Source organism: Protopterus annectens, chromosome 12.part0, assembly GCF_019279795.1.
Source record: "Protopterus annectens isolate FY-2018-M chromosome 12.part0, PAN1.0, whole genome shotgun sequence".
Taxonomy (NCBI): Eukaryota; Metazoa; Chordata; order Ceratodontiformes; family Protopteridae; genus Protopterus; species Protopterus annectens.
This window is the reverse complement of record NC_056746.1, coordinates 329,056,868-329,077,616: the sequence shown is the minus strand read 5'-3', so window position 1 is coordinate 329,077,616 and position 20,749 is coordinate 329,056,868.

The window sequence follows — 20,749 nt, the reverse complement described above, 5'->3', positions numbered from 1 at the left end:
CATGTCGAAGGGTCAGTTGCTAGCATCCTCTCCTGATCAGCTGGTGAATCTGGGAATCTTGAGGCAATGTTACAATTGCCTCATGTACACAGACAACCCTCACCTCCTCCCAACAAATACAAATATATGCGAGAGATGCAACTATATAGCCAAACTGGAGGCTGAGCTCCCTCATTTCAGTACTGGCAAGACCAGTCAGGAGGAGAAGGTAACCACGCACACCACAAACCCAGTCTCACATAGAAATATCACAATTGCAAACCAAACACATAAACACACAAAAACATACTCGGAGGCGCTGATTAAAAATCTACCAAAACAACAGAGGCCTCCAAAGCAGACACCCAAGCAACCACCATCTCAAGACATAGCACATGCAACACATAGTTCACATAGTCAGCGTGCTAAACAGTCACAGCCCTTAAGGCCAAACAACATGCCAGACACACTTGTAATAGGTGACTCCATAGTCAGACACACTGACGTACTGCTCACCAGACTGAACAAGGCGAGGGTCACAGTAAGCTGCCTGTCGGGAGCTAGAATCCGCCACATAACACAAGCACTCAGGTCACTCCACAGCAAGTACAAATATGACTCAGTCATTGTACATGCCGGTGTGAATGACCTGAGACGTACCTCCCTGGACTACATGAAAAGAGATATAGAGGAGCTCTCTGATTATGTAGCCCAGGCCGGTATGACCCTGACCCTGAGCAGCATCTTACCCTCACCAAGAATGATGCCACAGTACAAAGACAAAATGATCAGTTTTAACAATTGGCTTAATTACTGGTGTCATTCTAAGGGGATCCAATGTCTGTCTGCTTGGGATGACATGCTTGACAAGCCACGCTGCTTCAAGGGACGGCTTGCACCTGTCACCCTGGGCTTCTGGATATTGGCCAAGGCTCTTGCCACCCCCATAGTGCCTTTTTTAGGCAAGGCTCAAAGGACAAACCTACCTCTCTAGAAAACACAAGTGGAAAAAAACTAAGGGTAATGCTGCTCAATGCCAGAAGTCTAAACCTCAAGATGCACGCCCTCGAAGCCCTTCTCAGTATGGAGAACATCGATGTCTGTGCAGTGACTGAAACCTGGTTCAAGGCTCCTGAGAGCACCCCAGCACTATCAGGTTTTACCTCATATCATGCTTTCCGGCCCCAAAACTTGGACTGAACCACAAAAGGAGGGGGATTATCCATATTCATCAAAGATACCCACACCTCCAGGTTAGTGGCAACGCACAAAGCATCGGAGACCATCCAGGTGCAACTAACCATAGGCAAAACTGCCTTACAGTTTGTAGCATGTTACAGACCACCCTCTCAAACTCAGGAACCCCACACAGCCTTCCTGAAGACACTAGAGAGTATGAATGTCTCTCCAAATACCATTATATTGGGAGACTTCAACTACCCAAACATAGACTGGGAACATTACTCAAGCTCCAACACCCAAAGGTTCCTAGAATTCATAAACTCAAATGCAATGGAACAACTGGTCACCATTCCCACAAGAAGAGACAATATACTAGACCTGATCATCACAAACATGGGGACAAAATGCTCAAAACCGGAAGTAAATCCCTCTCTGGTAAGATCAGACCATAAATTAATCTCACTGGAAATCCACATCCCGCCCCCACCCCCTGCACAAAAGACCACAGTGAAGAACTTCTCAAAAGCCAACTTCACACTTCCTAAGACTGAAATGGTATCCTTCAAGGCCCCTGGGCTAGTGGAAACCACAACCCACACTGCTGAATCCTTTGCAAATGCCTTCTACGGGCACCTTCAAGAATGCATGGATCATGCAATCCCAGATAAAACCAAGACCCATTCCCCCAAAGGCAGGCGCCCGGTCTGGTGGACCCCAGCCATAAACAAACTCTACAACAGGAGGAGGAAGCTACTACATGACAGAGCAAAATCCCTAAAAGGGAAGGCATCTCTGATCAGTACTAGCAAAAAACTACGATCACTCATAAAATCATCCAAGGCCAACTTTGAGAGAAAAATTGCAAAAGACACAAAAGACAATCACAAGGCCTTCTTTAGCTATGTTAGAAACCTGGGTGGAAACTCCCAGATATGCTCAGAGTTAGTCCAAAATGATACAAAATACACTGAACCCACTGACATTGCCAACTTTCTGGCAGACAGGTTCAGTGCAAATTTCTCCTCCCCCTCCCCCCCCAAAAGGAGAAATAACTATCCCAGCAGAGTGTAGCCTCCCTAATATCTCAGATGCCCAGGTAAGAGCCGCCCTCTCTAAAGCTAAAAACACAGCATCAATGGGACCGGACGATGTCTCGGGCTGTGTGCTACATGAACTCCAAGAGGAACTAAACCCACACATAAGGCTGCTGTTTAATCTTAGCCTTACTACAGGATACGTACCCAAAGAGTGGCGTACAGCGACAGTGGTACCACTTCACAAAGGCGGTGCTTCTACGGACCCTGGAAATTACCGCCCCATAAGCTTGTCGAGCCTGGTCTGCAAAGCTATGGAGAGGATCATTATGGAACTCATAAACAAAGACATTGGGGATCTACAGACATTGGATCCTACCCAATTTGGCTTTGTCAAAGGCAGATCCTGCCTTTTGAACTTGATCGACTTTTGAAACAGTCACTAAGGCCATTGATGAGGGTAAGGCAGTTCACACAGCCTACCTTGACCTTGCAAACGCCTTTGACACAATACCCCACTCGGGCATCATAGACAAACTCACCAGCTTAAATGTAAACCCATATGTCACAAGATGGGTTGCAAACTGGCTCAAGGACAGAACCCACAGGGTCAGAGTTGCTGGAGCTATGTCAGACTCTAAGCCAGTCTGGCGGTGTCCCACAGGGCTCAGTCCTGGGACCCCTCTTGTTCGGCATTTATTTTTCCGAGGTACAGGCAAACATAGGAGGATTGTGGCTGACAAAGTTCGCAGATGACTGCAAACTGGGCCATAATTGATACTTCAGCGGACACAAATATCCTTCAGAGAGGCCTCATAGAAATGGATAATTGGTGCCAGAGCCATGGCCTTAAGCTGAATGCCAAAAAATGTATAGTCATACCCTTTGGGAAAAACAAGGTACCCACAAATTACCACATAGGTGGTAATCCATTAATCTGGAAGAGGTAATCAGGGACCTTGGGACCCAGGTTGACAGAAACCTCTCATTTGACACTCACATTGCCAAAGTGGTTAGGAAGACCTTCTATATTGCCCACCTTATCATGAAGGGTTTCACATCTAGATCAAGAGAGGTCATTGTGCCCCTGTACTCTTCTCTTATCAGGCCAATGATTGAGTACAATGCCCCATTTGGGATGTAGCTTACCCGTCACCTGCAGCAGTTGGAAAGACCTCAAAAGTTCCTCACCAAGAGGATAAAGGGTCTTAAACATATGTCATATGCTGCCCGACTGAAAAAACTCCAGCTCTATTCAGTCGCATACTGCCTACTCAGAGGTGATCTGTGCCTGAGGTACAAGGCCATGTCCAATCCGGAATTAATGGACATGCTCCACCTTAGTAAATCCAAATCCACCAGAGCCACGAGAGCAAGAGACTTAAACCTCAACACAGAAATAAGTAGGACGTGCTGGAGGGACAGATTCATAACCCAGAGGCTCCCTACACTCTGGAACAGAATCCCAATCAATGTTAGGCAGAGCCCCTCACTGACTCTATTCAAGAGAAATCTTGACGAGTGGATGGGAGATCGTAGGTTTACCCCGGGGGTCATCTCTGTGTCACTACTAGACAGAGGCACAGTAAACTAAACCCTAAAAGGGCATAGTATTTTCATCCTAAGGGGTGGTGAAAGCCACACACACTCTGGCTAGGCTTATAAATGCCCTAGGGCAGATAGCCTAGTATGAACCTATGAACCTATGAACCTATTAGCAAAAAGCATTATTTTAAATATGTACTGGTCATAGACTTCAATTCCTTTTACTCTTGGATTATTGTGTATTATTTCTGCAAGTATTTCTATAGCCAAAGCAAATAAAATAGGAGAAAGGGGGCATCCTTGTTTAGTACCTTTCATTATATGGATAGACTCTGAGGTGAAAGGACCTAATTTAATGTAGGCTAAGTTATTAATATATATGTTTTTTAGTAATAAGATGAGGGGAGGAGGAAATTCAAGTAATGCTAAAGTTTTAAATAGATATTCCCACTGCAGAACTGTAAAAACCCTAAATTGGTTAGAATTACCTCAGCAACTAACATATTTACAGCTTCTTGCCACCTATAAAATTATCCAGCATCCTTCTGCATGCCCTGCCCTAAATACTGTTCTACATATCTATGTCCCCACTTGGAGACTTCAGTCCAAAGACCAAAAGCTAATCTCTGCTCACAAATCACTCAGATGTGTTGGACAGGATCTCTTGCTACTATGTTCCAAAGCCTAGAACCCATACTTATAGCTATGAGGTCAAGTTCCTCTCTCCAGACCTTTAAAAACATTCTGAAGAACTTCTTAGCCAAAGTACGATGCTGCTTCTGTTCCACCCCTGGTTAAACTTTAACTCTAATGATGCATCTTGTCCTAATTCTCCCTAATCCTATATCTTCTCTCCCTCCCACTTACACCTATCCTTCTTCCCTGCATTTTCTCCTAAACTTCTATAAATCTCATTATCCTGACTCCCTAACTTAACATGCAACTTTGGCCCTCCTCTCACCTTTTATTCCGTTCCTGCACTTGCTACTACCCTACTCTCTAACTTCTCAAATCATTGTCCTATTGGGTGTATTATAGTTTAAACAATTTTATTAAATCATCTCTAATTTGTTATAAATGTTGTAAATGTTTGTTATAATGTTTAAGCTGTAAATTTCTGCTGTTCTGTTAACTTTCTTAAGTGACTTATGTATTTATTTTATTTATTTTATTTTACATTTGTTAACCGGGGGTGTCTGACTGAGCCAAAAATGCCCTTTTTCAGCAGAGGCCCGGTGAGAAAAGCTCTACACAGAAAAATTACAGGTACATTTAGATAGTTAGCCATATATACACACAAATTACACTAGACATGTTTTTACAGTGGTATGCTGCACATCAACACTTACAGTGGCGAGAACAAACAAGAAAATATTAATTTAAAAATAAAGGTACTTAATAGATTTGTTGTGTACAGCTGAAATTTGGAACATAGGTAGAATACATACATAGTACACAAGTACAGTGCATGCAATGTACACTAGCCAGTGTTTGTGAGTAAGAGTGAAAATTATTATCAAGTACTCTAGGTTTAGTATGTGTACCTTTCATTAGCCTGGAGAGCAGTCATGGTACTGCCAACTTTGCTTGAGATGTTGCCTAATGAGGTTTTTAAAGGAGGCTTTGGATGATGTGTTTTGTATGCTAGTGGGGAGAGAGTTCCATTTTTTAGCCACTGAACTACTATGCAGTGTGTCTCCAAATCTATTGTAGCTGGTGGTGACTTCTAGTAGTAGTTTGCTTGATGATCTAAGAGGCCTTTTGGCTGAGTGATGCTGTACTAGGTTTTTGAGGGCAGGACACTTATTGGGGAGGTAATAGATCGAATGACAGAGGCAGAGCTGATTTTATGTTAGGAGGTTGGGCAGTTCAAGCCAGTGGCGCTGTCTCAAAGCAGTGCAGTGATGAGTTCTATATGAGTTCTATATGAGCAATTTGCAGCAAAGTGGGCAATTCTGTTATAGAAGGCTTCCATTTTGCTTAGTTCAGTTTTGTTGAGATTAGTCAGAATGGGAGAGTAGGGTGGATAGAAGTTGGGAGCGAGCAATGGCTTATCTTGTGTTGTTGATAAGAAATGGTTTGATACATTAGAGTGATCCCAGTTTGGCATGTACTTTTTTAATAGTTAAGTTGAGATGACAATCAAATTTTAGGTGAGAGTCTATGGTTATTCCCAATAGCTTAGTCTGTGCCACTTTGAGTGATTGGAGTAGCATTTGTGGACTAGATAGTGAATTGACTGTTATCAGTGTTTTTGTTAGAACTGGTTATAATCATAAGCTGAGTTTTCTTTGGATTGAGGATAAGTTGGGCTTTGGTAATGTAGTTTTCAACACTGGAAAATGCTAGTTGAGTTGTTTGCAGGAGGGTGGGAATGTTTTGTGCAGCACAGACTAAGGTAGTATCATCTGCATACTGAATGATAGATGCATGCGTGTGGAGGTATGGAGGTCATTTGTGAAGATTGTGAATAGTAGTGGTCCTAAGATAGAACCCTGTGGGACTCCTATAGTTATGGGCAGCTGAGGAAAGAGAGAATTAGAATAATGTGCTTCTTATCTGTCACCAGTTTTGCAGAGCATATGTAATTTTGCCTCTTATTTATGCTTTATCTGCTGTTATTTCTTTTCTCTTGTAACTCGCCAAGGATTACATTCCGTCAGTAATCCCATTCTTTACAGCTTCAAAGTTTCTGTTGTTCATAAAATGCATGTCTGTGCAACACTTCTTGCTCTGTTATTGTCTTAAGTGATTTGGAGATGTCTGGCACTTAACGCTGTGAGATTTTAGTGAACTGCTTTCTATAGTCAAAAGTGCAGGGTTTGAATCCTTTCACCTCCATTTGCCTATTGCATGACTTTGTGTATGTTATCTAACCAATCAGTGCCCATTCATAACCCCTGAAAGGGGACACTTTGTACAATGGGTAAAAATTTTTCCCCATTATTTCTGGCTTTATAAATAACTGCTGAGTAAAGAAAATGAGATGCATTTTAGTCTGCTTCTTATAAAATTTGTGTATTTCTGGCAAATTGTTGCAGATTGTGGTCACAAAAAAGCTGCACCAAGGTGAATAGCAAAAATCAATGGTAGGTTGTTAGTTGTAAAGCATTTGCCCACTTTTGCTTCTGTTATAACACTTGGGCTTCACCCTTGTAGTAAGCGCAGGAACTTGTGCATACATTCTACTCCAGTTCACCAGCTTTATTTATTTGTAAATTACTTTATATTTCCATTCTTTTAGGTGAAACTGGTCTGTAGATGTATTTCATGAGTACTATAAGCAAATATGATGATGGAAGTCACTTTTGCACTATAGAACTGGAATGCCATGAAGTTAGCAATCAGAAAAATATATTTGATAGGAATCTGTTTCCTTGTCTTTTAGCCAAAAGCTCCATGCCTAAGAGAACATATGTAAATGTATATCTTTGTTGGGGCATGCAACAGTAAAGGTATAAATTGTCCTCACCTTAGAAAGATTATTTACCATGAATGTATTTACAGGTTCCACCTTTCTTGAGAAGTACTTGATTAAATTCTTTTCATGAGATTGTTACAGTTTACATAATTAACAGACTTCAGGCTAGCCTCCTCTGTGCTGGCTTTCTGTATAACCTGCATAACACCTGTCTGTCACATACAGTTAAAATTAAGCTTTGGCTCTGCTCTCTTTCACTCTTTGCTGTAATGCCAGAGCTGCCTGAATTTCTAAGAATTATTGTTGTTTTTGTTCTGTGATGTTACTATGTGGAAGTTGTGGAGGGGACAAGAGTGACTCATTCCAGTCATCTGCTTCTCTGTGTATTAATTACTTTTGATGTATTTCTATTTGCATATCACATATAGTTTCATAAAAAGCCCTTTAGTTTCTAATAATGTAAATTCCAATGAAACCTTCTTCTGTCCTGCCACTTTCTCTATCCCTAACATATTAGCCAGAATTCTCAAATAAAGGAAACATATAAGAAAAGTTTTATTGAAGAGCAATTGTGTTGAGACTTAGTTATGGTACTCTTTTCATCATGCATTGCAATGGATAGTAAATAATATTAATAACAGGGTTTGACAATTGTTTGACAATTGATGCACTGTAGTCCCTGTGGTGCAGGGTTTGATTCTTTCATCCCTCATTTGCCTATTGTGTGATCTTGAGAAAATCACTTAACCAGATATTGCTCCTGGGTCATCCCTGGAAAGGGACTGTGAGTCCAGTAAGGCTGTCTGGTTAACAAATGGGTTTTTATTTATTTTCTTATGGTGCAAATCTGGATCTCAAAAAAATGTAAATAGGAATCAAGCTGGATTTCCTCACTACGGTAGCCTGTACATCATTCACATGAATTGGAATGATGCTGAGTCACCAAATGGTTTTAAATTGAAACTTGTTATATTGAAGTAACTTTGTCAAAAAACACTTTACTGATCACCAAAGAAAAAAGTACAACCTCAATGAATGCCAGTATCGTTTTTTGGCAATATTTTATGACCAAACAGCTTTCAAATTGAAACTGTTCATTAACCTGAAATGTACTCAATAAATTCAGTGTAGTCTGACATGACAGTTGTTTAAGAGATAACATACCACAGAATACATTTTTTTATTGAAAACCGACCAGAGGGGGATAAAAATGAGTATGGTGTGTTTCAGTAAATCAGTGACTCTGAGCTTCTGTAGACTCTTGCAATCTACTGAACGTTAGCCTGTGATGAACAACTGACATGTTATTTTCTACCTTACTGAGTAAAATGACATTCAAAACTTGGCTTATTTTAAAATACCTGAGAAACCTTAGTACAGATGCTCACATCAGATAGTCCTTTATTTTTTATACTTCAAATTTTAAATTATGAACTTTTATGTCCCTCCAGCTTGTTCTGTTGATTGTGGTAATGAGGTTGAGGTCTCTGGAGCATGTAGTGTGGAGGGATTGGGATTTCATTAAATGGAGCATTTCTAACAGAGATGGGTCAAACATGGCTTTGTAAGTCAGGCAGAGATCGCCTCTAAGTAGGCGATATGAGACAGAGAGTAGTTGGAGTTATTTGAGTCTGTCCATATAGGCCAAGTGTTTAAGGCCTAAGATCCTCTTTGTGAGGTATTTTTGTGGCCTGTCCAGTAGTTGTAGGTGTCTAGTGAGGTAAATGCCAAATGGGGAATTGTACTCGATGACTGGCCTAATAAGGGAAGAGCAGAGGGAGACAATGACCTCCTTCTTCCTGTATGCAAAACCCTTAGTAATGAGATGTGCCATATAGAAGGACTTTCTGACCACAGTGGCAATGTGGTGGTCAAAAGAGAGGCTGCTGTCAACTTGTGTTCCCAGATCTCTTATGATGCCTTCTGTGTTCAGTGGACTACCATCAATGTGGTAATTCATGGGAACCAGGTTTTTCCCAAAGGGGATGACGACACATTTTTTGGCATTGAGCTTAAGGCCATGGTTCTGACACCAGTCATTGGTCTCAGTGATGCCTTTCGGTAGGATGTCAACATCACTTGGGGAGTTAATTATGGCTCCCAAATTGCAATCATCTATGAACTTTGTCAGCCAGAGCCCCTTTGTGTTGGTCTGAACTTCAGAGAAGTAGTTACCAAACAGGAGAGGACCCAGGACCAAACCCTGTGGGACTCCACTTGTGACTGTTTGACAGTCTGACTTGGAGTCAACTACTTTCACACTGTGGGTTCTAACTGTGAGCCAGTTTTCAACCCACCTAGTAATATAGGGGTTGATGCCTAGCTTAGTGAGTTTTTCTAGAATTCCTGAGTGGGAAATGGTATCAAAGGCCTTGGCCAGATGAAGGTAGGCTGTATGAACCATCTTGCCTTCATCCACAGCTCTGGTGACTGACTCAAAGAAGTCGACGAGGTTGAGCAGGCATGATCTACCCTTCACAAAACCAAACTGTGTGGGATCCAGAGTTTGGAGGTTCCCTATATCTTTGTTTATTAGGTCCATGATGATGCGTTCCATAGCTTTGCATATCAGAGTTGTCAGGCTAATGAGCGGAGGGTCTGTAGTCACTCCTCCTTTGTGGAGAGGGATGACTATAGCAGTGCACCATTCGGTAGGGACAAAGTCTGAGGTGAGGCTATGATTAAACAGGGCACACAGGTGAGGTTCCAGTTCACTCTGTAGTTCATGTAGAACACAGCCAGGGATATTCTCAGGTCCCATAGAAGCTGTATTCTTGGCATTGGACAGTGCTGTTTTAACCTGTGCAGCAGTAATACTGGGTGCCTGGCAATCTACTGGTATTGTGATTGGTCCTTTGGTGGGGGAGAGAGGGGTAAAGTTGGCACTGACTCTGTTGGCCAGTATATTGACAATATCTGTTGGCTTGGTATAGGAGGTGCCATTGTGCAACAGCTCTGAGCAAATCTTAATATTGCCATGGAGATTCTTTACATAACTATAGGAGGGCTTTTGGTTGTCTTTACTATCTGCTGCAATTCTGTTTTCATAGCTAGGTTTAGAGGATTTGATGAGGTATTACAACGTTTTGTTGAGGCTGATAAGGGAGTTTTTCCAGTCTTGGGACTTCACCTTATTTCTCATCAATTTCCTCCTATGGTTGTAGAGTTTGTTTATGGCAGGGGACCACCAGATTGGCTTCCTTTTTTTGGAGGAGAGCATCTTGGTTCTATTGGGTATGGCGAGATCCATGCATTTGTGTACGTGTTCATACAGGGCATTAATGTATGATTCAGCAGTCATGCAGCTGTTCTCCAATTGTATGGGTGCCATGAAGTTGGCCATCTCTGTTTTTAAGAGCCCAAAGTTAGCTTTGGAGAAGTTGTTCATGGTGGTTACCTTTGGTGGGGGGGGTGTGTGGATTTTCAAGATGATAAGTTTGTGGTCGGATCTAACCAGGAAGGAGTTGACTATTGGTACAGAGCAATGGTCACCCATGTTAGTAATGACCACGTCAAGGATGTTGCTACCTCTAGTTGGGGTAAGAATGAGCTGGTCCAGAGCATTGGAATTAATGAATTCCAGGAAACGTTGGGCAAGTGTATTGGTGCATGAGTAGTTTTCCCAGTTAATGGAAGGTAGTTGAAATTGCCCAGTATGAGAGTGTTAGGTTGAACCCTAATATTCTCCCGGGTGCTTAGGAATGTGGCGTGTGAGTCTTGGGTTATGGTTGGGGACCTATAGCAGGCTATGACCTGAATCGCTGTCTTACCCAATGTTAGCTGCACCTGAAGTATCTCTGATACGTCATGTTGGCAACCAGTCTGGAGGTGTTCGCATCCTTTATGAATATAGAAACACCACAGCCTTTGGAGCTTTGGTTCATGTTCTGTGATCGGAAGGTATGGAATGAGTTATAGCCTGGTAGTGCAGGGGTGCTATCTGCTGCCTTGAACCAGGTCTCTGTTACAGCACAAATGTCGATGTTCTCCATTTTAAGGAGTGCTTCGAGTGAGTGTGAGTAGATTTATTCTCTTGACTTTGCCTAAGTAGAAAACTTTACATCACTGACAAATCCTACTTTAAGCCTCGTCAATGTTATATATTATAGATATATTACAAAATGGGTTCTTCAAATCAACAAGTTGGATCTCTCGCAAATCTATTTTAATATTATTGTTAAATAGTGGGAAGAAGCATTAGGAAACTACAGCTGTGTGGCACTAAAATTGTTTTGATAGCTGGTACTTTTATTTTCTGTATAGCAGTTCAATATTTATTATTTATTTATTTTACATTTGTTAACCAGGAAAGTCCATCTGGACATGTGTCCTTTTTCAGTGGAGGCCCGGGGAGAAAAACTCCACAAAAATCATACCGTACAGCAATAGAAAGTACAGTGTTTTGTTACAGCAGATTTAGAAAAGACATAAAGTAATTAACTTTCTAATACATTACAACATTAATAGTTATACACAAGATTGAATAAGAGAAATTTTTGTAAGAATATTTACAACAGTGACGAAACATAGGAGTGAGTTGCATTTATTTTTCCGTGTTGCTGAATAGCTGATTGCCTGATCTACATATTGAAAAATCATTGCAAATTATATATATATATATATATATATATATATATATATATATATATATATATATATATGTATATATTTATATATACATACACACATAGGGAGAGAGAGAGAGTATGTGTATATCTATCTTTTGATCTATCTATATATATTTAATACACATTGTTTTTGATGATTTTCACTGTATATATATATATATATATATATATATATATATATATATATATTTGCAAAAAAAAAAAACATACATTATGTTAATACTTGTACATAAACAGCACACTTACATGACGATCAAATATCTTTAAGATACTTTGTCTGATTAGTGGTGTTATTAGAGAAATGTATTTTAGTAATGTAATTTAAGGTTGAGGGGGTTTATATCATAACATCAGACGTTGAATGTTATAATATCAAACACAAAACAACAGACGCTGAGAATAGCGAAGCTGCAGAACATCAAATTCTTTTATAGGAAAGAATTTAGTGGGCTGTTTCTGTCACTTTGCTATTTTCTCCACTGTGGTGCGAAGGTTATGGACCAGGTTAAGGTAAGTGTGCGAACGGACCGGGTTAAGGTGAGTGTGGGAATGGCATAGTTAGGGGCCTTAGGGTTAGGGAGCGAGTAAAGTGAGTGTGTGATAGTTACGGACCTTAGGGCTAGGGAGCGGGTAAGGTCAATGTGCGATAGTTACGGACCTTAGGGTTTTGGTTTGGGTTAAGGTAAGTGGATAGATAGTAGTGTATGTACGGTTTAGTGTAGGGTTAGAAATAGGATTTTAATTGTATATGTGTGGATTACTTTTTTTTGGTGTGCTTGCATTGTGTGTGTGTTTCTTGGAACAGCAAATTTTTTCCCTTGGAAAAAATTTGCTGTTCTGAGCTTTCGATTATATCACATTTCGACATTCCAAGTTCGAGCTTATGGTGTTCGATATTTTGGGATTTCGATTATGCAATATACACCCGGTTGAGGTTAGGGGCTCTAGAGGTGAATTTCTTGGCATCCTTGTCTCGAACACACAATAACATGGTTATGATTGGAGATCTGATCATAACCCTCTATGCAGTACATAGAGCACTGTGTTTACTCTCCAAAATCAGAAAAAAAGATAAACCTGTGACTCATTTCTTCAGAGTGAGACGTGGCTCCTAAATGCTGTTAAGTTGGGTCTCACTCAAGAGATGTTCCTTTACTTTGAATTGTCTTTGAATGTCTTGCCTCATATTCTTTCTACGGAACTTTACAATGTCAGTCTGTAGCTAAATAAACTAAAAAAAACTGCCCCTGACTTTTTCCTCCAATTATATTTACAAGCTGTCTGAGCAACAGCACTTGCTAATTGCTTTACTGGCTTTCAAAGCTGGTAAAACACTTTGCGCTTTTTTCTTTTCTAATTGGTTGCACATGGAATAAATAAAACTACATGCACTACAAAGTTATGACTGGGTCTCATTGATCCTAATCAATTAATATGTGTTCTTGACATGGATGCCAAGATTCACCTTTTGATCTTCACCCTTGAACGGAATTTCTTGGCATCCATGTTTTGAGTACATAATAATATGGTTAAGATCAAAGACCCAATCCTACCCCTCATGGTTAGTACAAATAACCTCACTGGCTAGTGTAAGTGGGTGAGGAAGCCACCCATTGAGATGTTGCCACTGAATGGAAAAAAAGATCTCTCTAAAAAACTTTTATTACTGATAACTTGTAAGTGATGTGATGACAGGAAGCCATTGCAAACATTTTGGCCAGGATATCAATAGTTGCTATAATGCACACCTACATACATGTACAGATAAAGTCAAAAGGAGAAGACAAAGAGGCTATTGAGGGGGTATATGGATAGGAGAAGATCAGAGAGAGAGAGAGAGAGTTGAGCTACATGACTAATCTGTTTAAAAGAGAGGACCAGGAATTCCTCTGTCTTATAACTCCTTCTCTTGCTTTACCCCTCAAATATTTGAAAGTAAACATTTTAGTCAGTTTCACAGCTATTGTGTTGTACCCCTTAAACAGCCTTCACCCCTAAGAAGCTATCTCTTTTCTTTATACTTTAATGAACTTCTCTTCATCCAGTGCCTCAGAAATACAATGTATAACAATTGTTTCACAGATATATATATATATATATATATATATATATATATATATATATATATATATATATATATATATATATATAAATAAATATATATATATATATATATATATACATATATATCTAAATTACCATTAAATTGGTCAGTAATGGCTATGATCGAGCAATGTGTGGTCAGCCCATATTGGTTGGCACTACATAAGGCTGCAGTTGGCAAGAAAGGAAAATCCCATTGGATTTGGTATATTTAGCCAACACGGGTTGTGGCAGTGCAGGAGGAGTTGCCCCCTCTGTTTTAGTTTAGCATGCTTTGAGGATTTAGCTTCGCACATGTGCAGATGGGTGTTACCATTCATATTCTGACATTATTGGGTTAATGTTAAGGACACTGACTTAGCATCCTTTTGACGAATACTACCATTACAAATATATATATATATATATATATATATATATATATATATATATATATATATATATATATATATATATATATACATATATATATATATATATATATATATATATATATATATATATATCAAAAGGTTTACTATCAAAATGTGGAATGGCAGGTTGAATACTAGTAGGTCGAATGGGTGTTTTACCAATGTCCATAATGTCAAATTGAAAACATTTAAAATGATATTAGTGAAAGTGAGGATACATTTACTAATATGAAGTCGTTGGTTGAATGGGTGTTTTACCAATGTCTATAATGTCAAACTGAAAATATTTAAACTGCTATTAGTGAAAGTGAGGACACATTTGCTAATATGAAGTCAATGTTTTTGTTTTCCTCAAATATTTTTTTATTTTCAATTGAAATAACATTTACATAATATTTTTAAATATCATTTTAAACAACTATATACAATATTTACAATAGCCTGACTTTCAGTTATATACACTGTATCTTATTAAATATAGAATTAACAAATCAGTTATCAGAGTTACAATACTGATTATTGCAGAGTGTCCAACAAAGATATAACTTTCTTCCAAGAATTATTTACCAATGGCCTGGGATAGATTCGTAGTTCTTTGATTTTTATTTCCATCGATGCAATTGTCTTCAGTAAAATGTAGAATTCTTCCAAGGTCGGGGGGATATTTGAATTCCACCTTCTAGTTACGCATTTCCTAGATAGAGCATGTATTGTCCATAACAAATACATATTTGTCTTATTCAGGTAGGGACCTTCATTTACATTTAGTATAATCAATGCTTTAATTAAGGTAAAGGATTCATTAAATAAAGTTTGTAAAAATGATTGATTCCATTCCAATATGATTTAATTTTATTACATTCATAAAAAATATGAACCCAGTCTGCTTTATTTGACTTTTCACACCTCCAACAAAAAAACATTTGTAGTAGTACTGATCTTTTTTATTCTATCTGGTGTTAAAAATGCTTTATGTAAATATTTCCAGTTAAATATTTTCCAGTACTGTGTGTTAGAGGTGTAATTAACTGATAGTAAGATGTTAGTTTTAATTTCTTCTGTTAATTGCAATGATTGACCTTTTGTTAAGAACTGCCAGTATGATGGTTTGGGAATTGTTTTATATGTTATTAACTCTTTATATAGATTTGAAATGGAATTTTTCTTTTCACAACTATTATGTATAAATTCATACAGAAAACCTATTAGATTTGGAATATCTTTAAATGAGGAATTATTAATTAATCTGCATAAATCTTGAGTGTACATTAGAATGCTTTATAAGGTTAACCAGTCCTGTGTTGGAATATTGTAAGCAGTTTTTTATCATATGTATATGTAAAACATTTAATTTATTTACACATTGAAACCAGCAAAAGAATCCATTTTGTTCCCAGTAGGTTATTATTTCAAAATATATTTTGTGAGGAAAGTTCTTAGTGATGGTAAATGGGGTTAAAAGGTCAAACCAAAGTTTTAGATATATGTTTGCACTGATAAGTTTCCTAAAGGAATTGATGTAATGATTAATCAGTTTGTTTTAGAAGGTTTTGTTATATTATATTGTATACTTATGCACAGTATGTACCAGTGTTTGTTTGATTTGTCTACTATTAAAATTTTTTTTAACAGATTAAATTCATTTGTTAATATAGCCATTGTTAATTCTTTCCAGTTGGCAAAATAATTTGGGTTTATCCAGTCTATTGTAGTTTTAAGCACAGATGCTTTTATATATGTTTCTATTTCTGGGAAGTTAAATCCTCCTTGTTTCCAGGGTCAATGTGATGAGTTACAGGTACTCTATTATTTTTGGGATACCATAAAAATTTTATTAAACATGAGTTTATTTCTTTAAGAATGCATCTTTCAGGAATTAACTGTATTGCTAATGCTACATATATTATTTTTGGCAATAAGACCATTTTTATTAATTGCAATCTGTCTTCAAAAGTTAATATAATTTTGTTCCACTTTTCTATATATATATTTTTATTGCTTCAATAATGTTTTTATAATTTATTAATATTGTTTCGTTTATATTTTTGCATAACACTATTCCTAAATAATTTAGTGTAAGTTCTTGTTTTCCTATGATGGATTTATCTGTAACTTGTAGTTATTTTTTCTTATTTAAAAATAGAAAGTTTGATTTTGATCTATTAAAGTATAGACCTGAAATCTTATAAAATGTCTCAATTACTTCTTCTAGCTCTCCTAATGACTCTCTGGAGATTGTTAGGGTTAATAAAATATCATCAGCAAAAATCATTATTTTAAATATGTACTGGTCATAGACTTCTATTCCTTTTATTCTTGGATTATTGCGTATTATTTCTGCAAGTATTTCTATAGCCAAAGCAAATAAAATAGGAGAAAGGGGGCATCCTTGTTTAGTACCTTTCATTATATGGATAGATCTGAGGTGAAAGGACCTAATTTAATGTAGGCTAAGTTATTAATATATATGTTTTTTAGTAATAAGATGAGGGGAGGAGGAAATTCAAGTAATGCTAAAGTTTTAAATAGATATTCCCACTGCAGAACTGTAAAAACCCTAAATTGGTTAGAATTACCTCAGCAACTAACATATTTACAGCTTCTTGCCACCTATAAAATTATCCAACATCCTTCTGCATGCCCTGCCCTAAATACTGTTCTACATATCTATGTCCCCACTTGGAGACTTCAGTCCAAAGACCAAAAGCTAATCTCTGCTCACAAACCACTCAGATGTGTTGGACAGGATCTCTTGCTACTATGTTCCAAAGCCTAGAACTCCATACTTATAGCTATGAGGTCAAGTTCCTCTCTCCAGACCTTTAAAAACATTTAGAAGAACTTCTTAGCCAAAGTATGATGCTGCTTTTATTCCACCCCTGGTTAAACTTTAACTCTAATGATGCATCTTGTCCTAATTCTCCCTAATCCCATATCTTCGCTTCCTCCCACTTACACCTATCCTTCTTCCCTGCATTTTTTCCTAAACTTCTATAAATCTCATTATCCTGACTCCGTAACTTAACATGCAACTTTGGCCCTCCTCTCACCTTTTATTCCATTCCTGCACTTGTTACTACCCTACTCTCTAACTTCTCAAATCATTGTCCTATTGGGTGTATTATAGTTTAAACAATTTTATTAAATCATCTTTAATTTGTTGTAAATGTTGTAAATGTTTGTTATAATGTTTAAGCTGTAAATTTCTGTTTTACGTTAAAGCTTGTAAATAATTGATCGAAAAATTGTTTTGTTTCACTGTGGAGTTTTTCTCCCCGAGTCTCCACTGAAAATTGGCAAATGCTCAGTTGCACCTTCCCAGTAAACAGATGCCAATAAAAACATAAAACATAAATAAATAAATAAATACATTAAAATAAACAAGCAAACAAATGAATAATAAAGTAAGCACAGGAAGCATAGAGTTTCTCTTTCAAAAACATCATTCACAGGACAGCTAGCAACCAGTAAATAATGTAAGGTTACTGCAGCTCTTTTGAAAAAGCTATCCCGTCTAACTGAATAAAGCATAATTTTACTGTAAATTACTTACCTCTCCTCTAAGGCTCTTTCTGTACCACTGTAAAAACTGGATAATGCAGTTTGTTTCAAAAAAATTCAGCACTAGAAAGTGTTGATTCCTGCATGACCCTGATTTTATCTCTGTCATTGAGTAACCTTTGGCACATATTAGATTTTGAATGAATCAGGAAGAGGAAGAACAGTAAAGGAAAGGCTGTCTCTGGGATTCAGAAATATATTAACCCAGATGAAGTGCTATGCATTGTGATTGGGAGATTTTTTAAACTGTCCCTGTTTCACAGAATGTGGATGATGTCAGTAAGTATTCATTTAAACAATGTTATAGCACGTAGGTGCAATAACATCCAGTTAGGTGCATGTCTAGCCCCATTCCATGATGCATGGACAGTTTTAAAGACTCCCAATCACATTGCATAATGCTTCACTCAAAATACTACTTTACTGAATCCCAGGGTATATCTTAGACGTTGGAAATATGACTAAAGAATTAGCAACTATCTAAAAATAACAAAATACATGAAGGGAGTGTGGAGGACTCTGAAAGGCATCAGCACAAAGAAGAGTAGCAGTGTTGAAAACCCTATATGTCTTTATTTGGCTTAACAGCATGGGAAAAGTTACAAACGGTGATGGTGCTACACCAGGCACACAAGGGTATGTGCCCCATCCATGAAACTATATGCCTCAGTGAGTGTCCCAGTGCATGGGATAGTAAAATTTTAAAAACAAGTCTTTTTTTAAATTTTACCATTGTTCATAGATCGTGGCATGGCCAACAGTCAAGTGTGTATGTGTCCACTGTGTTCCTTGGATGTCGAGGAGGATTGCTACACTACCACAGATTCTTATTAAAAAAAAACTGGTAATGTCTAAACATTTTTTTACTTGTGCAAACCTCTCAATATTTTTTTCTTTTGTTTATTTTTTTTACTGCATTGACACAAATATTTCAAAATATTTCATTATGTTTATTTTCATTGAAATATACAAATCAAAACAACTAAAAGATATTTCAGACATAGTACTCATTTAACAAATTAATAAAGAATTGAATGAATAGTAAAAAAAAATGAAATTAATGAAAAAAGAACAAAACTATATATAATATATACATATGTGCTCTACAGTTCTTATTACTTGGTATTTCTATTCATATTTTAAAATCCAAGTATATGAAGCAATTTAAACAAGCCCTTCTTTATATTTCTGAATCAAATTCAAAATAGAAGGCAAATACCTAAGATTTAGAACTTTTAATTTACAATTCAATTTTATCAACTTAATTTCTTTTTTACCAATTTCTTCTAAAAGAATAATCAACTCTGAAAGTGCAGGTATGGCCAATTGTAACTATCTTCTTGTTATAAAATTTCAATATATTTTGATAAGGTAAACCTGCTTTTTCAGGAACCCTGTCTGGTTAAGTGACTTGGCAAGAGTCACACAGTAGGCAAACACAGGTATTGAATCAGACCCTGTACCCTGGACTACAGGAAGCCCTTATTAAGAGTATAGAGCCTTAATCCCCTGTACTAACTGCCAGACCTTCGCTCACATGATAAATCACTAATAGTCAGTAATGCCAGTCATTACAGTTTAATAGTTTTTGTCGTTCAGAAAATGCATGTTAATGTACAATCTGCTGTTCTGTTAACTTTCTTAAGTGACTTATGTATTTATTTTATTTTACATTTGTTAACCGGGGGTGTCTGACTGAGCCAAAAATGCCCTTTTTCAGCAGAGGCCCGGTGAGAAAAGCTCCACACAGAAAAATTACAGGTACATTTAGATAGTTAGGCATATATACACACAAATTACACTAGACATGTTTTTACAGTGGTATGCTGCACATCAACACTTACAGTGGCGAGAACAAACAAGAAAATATTAATTTAAAAATAAAGGTACTTAATAGATTTGTTGTGTACAGCTGAAATTTGGAACATAGGTAGAATACATACATAGTACACAAGTACAGTGCATGCAATGTACACTAGCCAGTGTTTGTGAGTAAGAGTGAAAATTATTATCAAGTACTCTAGGTTTAGTATGTGTACCTTTCACTAGCCTGGGGAGCAGTCATGGTACTGCCAACTTTGCTTGAGATGTTGCCTAATGAGGTTTTTAAAGGAGGCTTTGGATGATGTGTTTTGTATGCTAGTGGGGAGAGAGTTCCATTTTTTAGCCACTGAACTACTATGCAGTGTGTCTCCAAAACTATTGTAGCTGGTGGTGACTTCTAGTAGTAGTTTGCTTGATGATCTAAGAGGCCTTTTGGCTGAGTGATGCTGTACTAGGTTTTTGAGGGCAGGACACTTATTGGGGAGGTAATAGATCGAATGACAGAGGCAGAGCTGATTTTATGTTAGGAGGTTGGGCAGTTCAAGCCAGTGGTACTGTCTCAAAGCAGTGCAGTGATGAGTTCTATATGAGTTCTATATGAGCAATTTGCAGCAAAGTGGGCAATTCTGTTATAGCAGGCTTCCATTTTGCTTAGTTCAGTTTTGTTGAGATTAGTCAGAATGGGAGATGCATAGAGTAGGGTGGATAGAAGTTGGGAGCAAGCAATGGCTGATCTTGTGTTGTTGATAAGAAATGGTTGGATACAGTAGAGTGATCCCAGTTTGGCATGTACTTTTTTAATAGTTAAGTTGAGATGACAATCAAATTTTAGGTGGGAGTCTATCGTTACTCCCAATAGCTTAGCCTGTGCCACTGGAGCGATTGGAGTAGCATTTGTGGACTAGATAGTGAATTGACTGTTATCAGTGTTTTTCTTAGAACTGGTTATAATCATAAGCTGAGTTTTCTTTGGATTGAGGATAAGTTGGGCTTTGGTAATGTAGTTTTCAACATTGGAAAATGCTAGTTGAGTTGTTTGCAGGAGGGTGGGGAATGTTT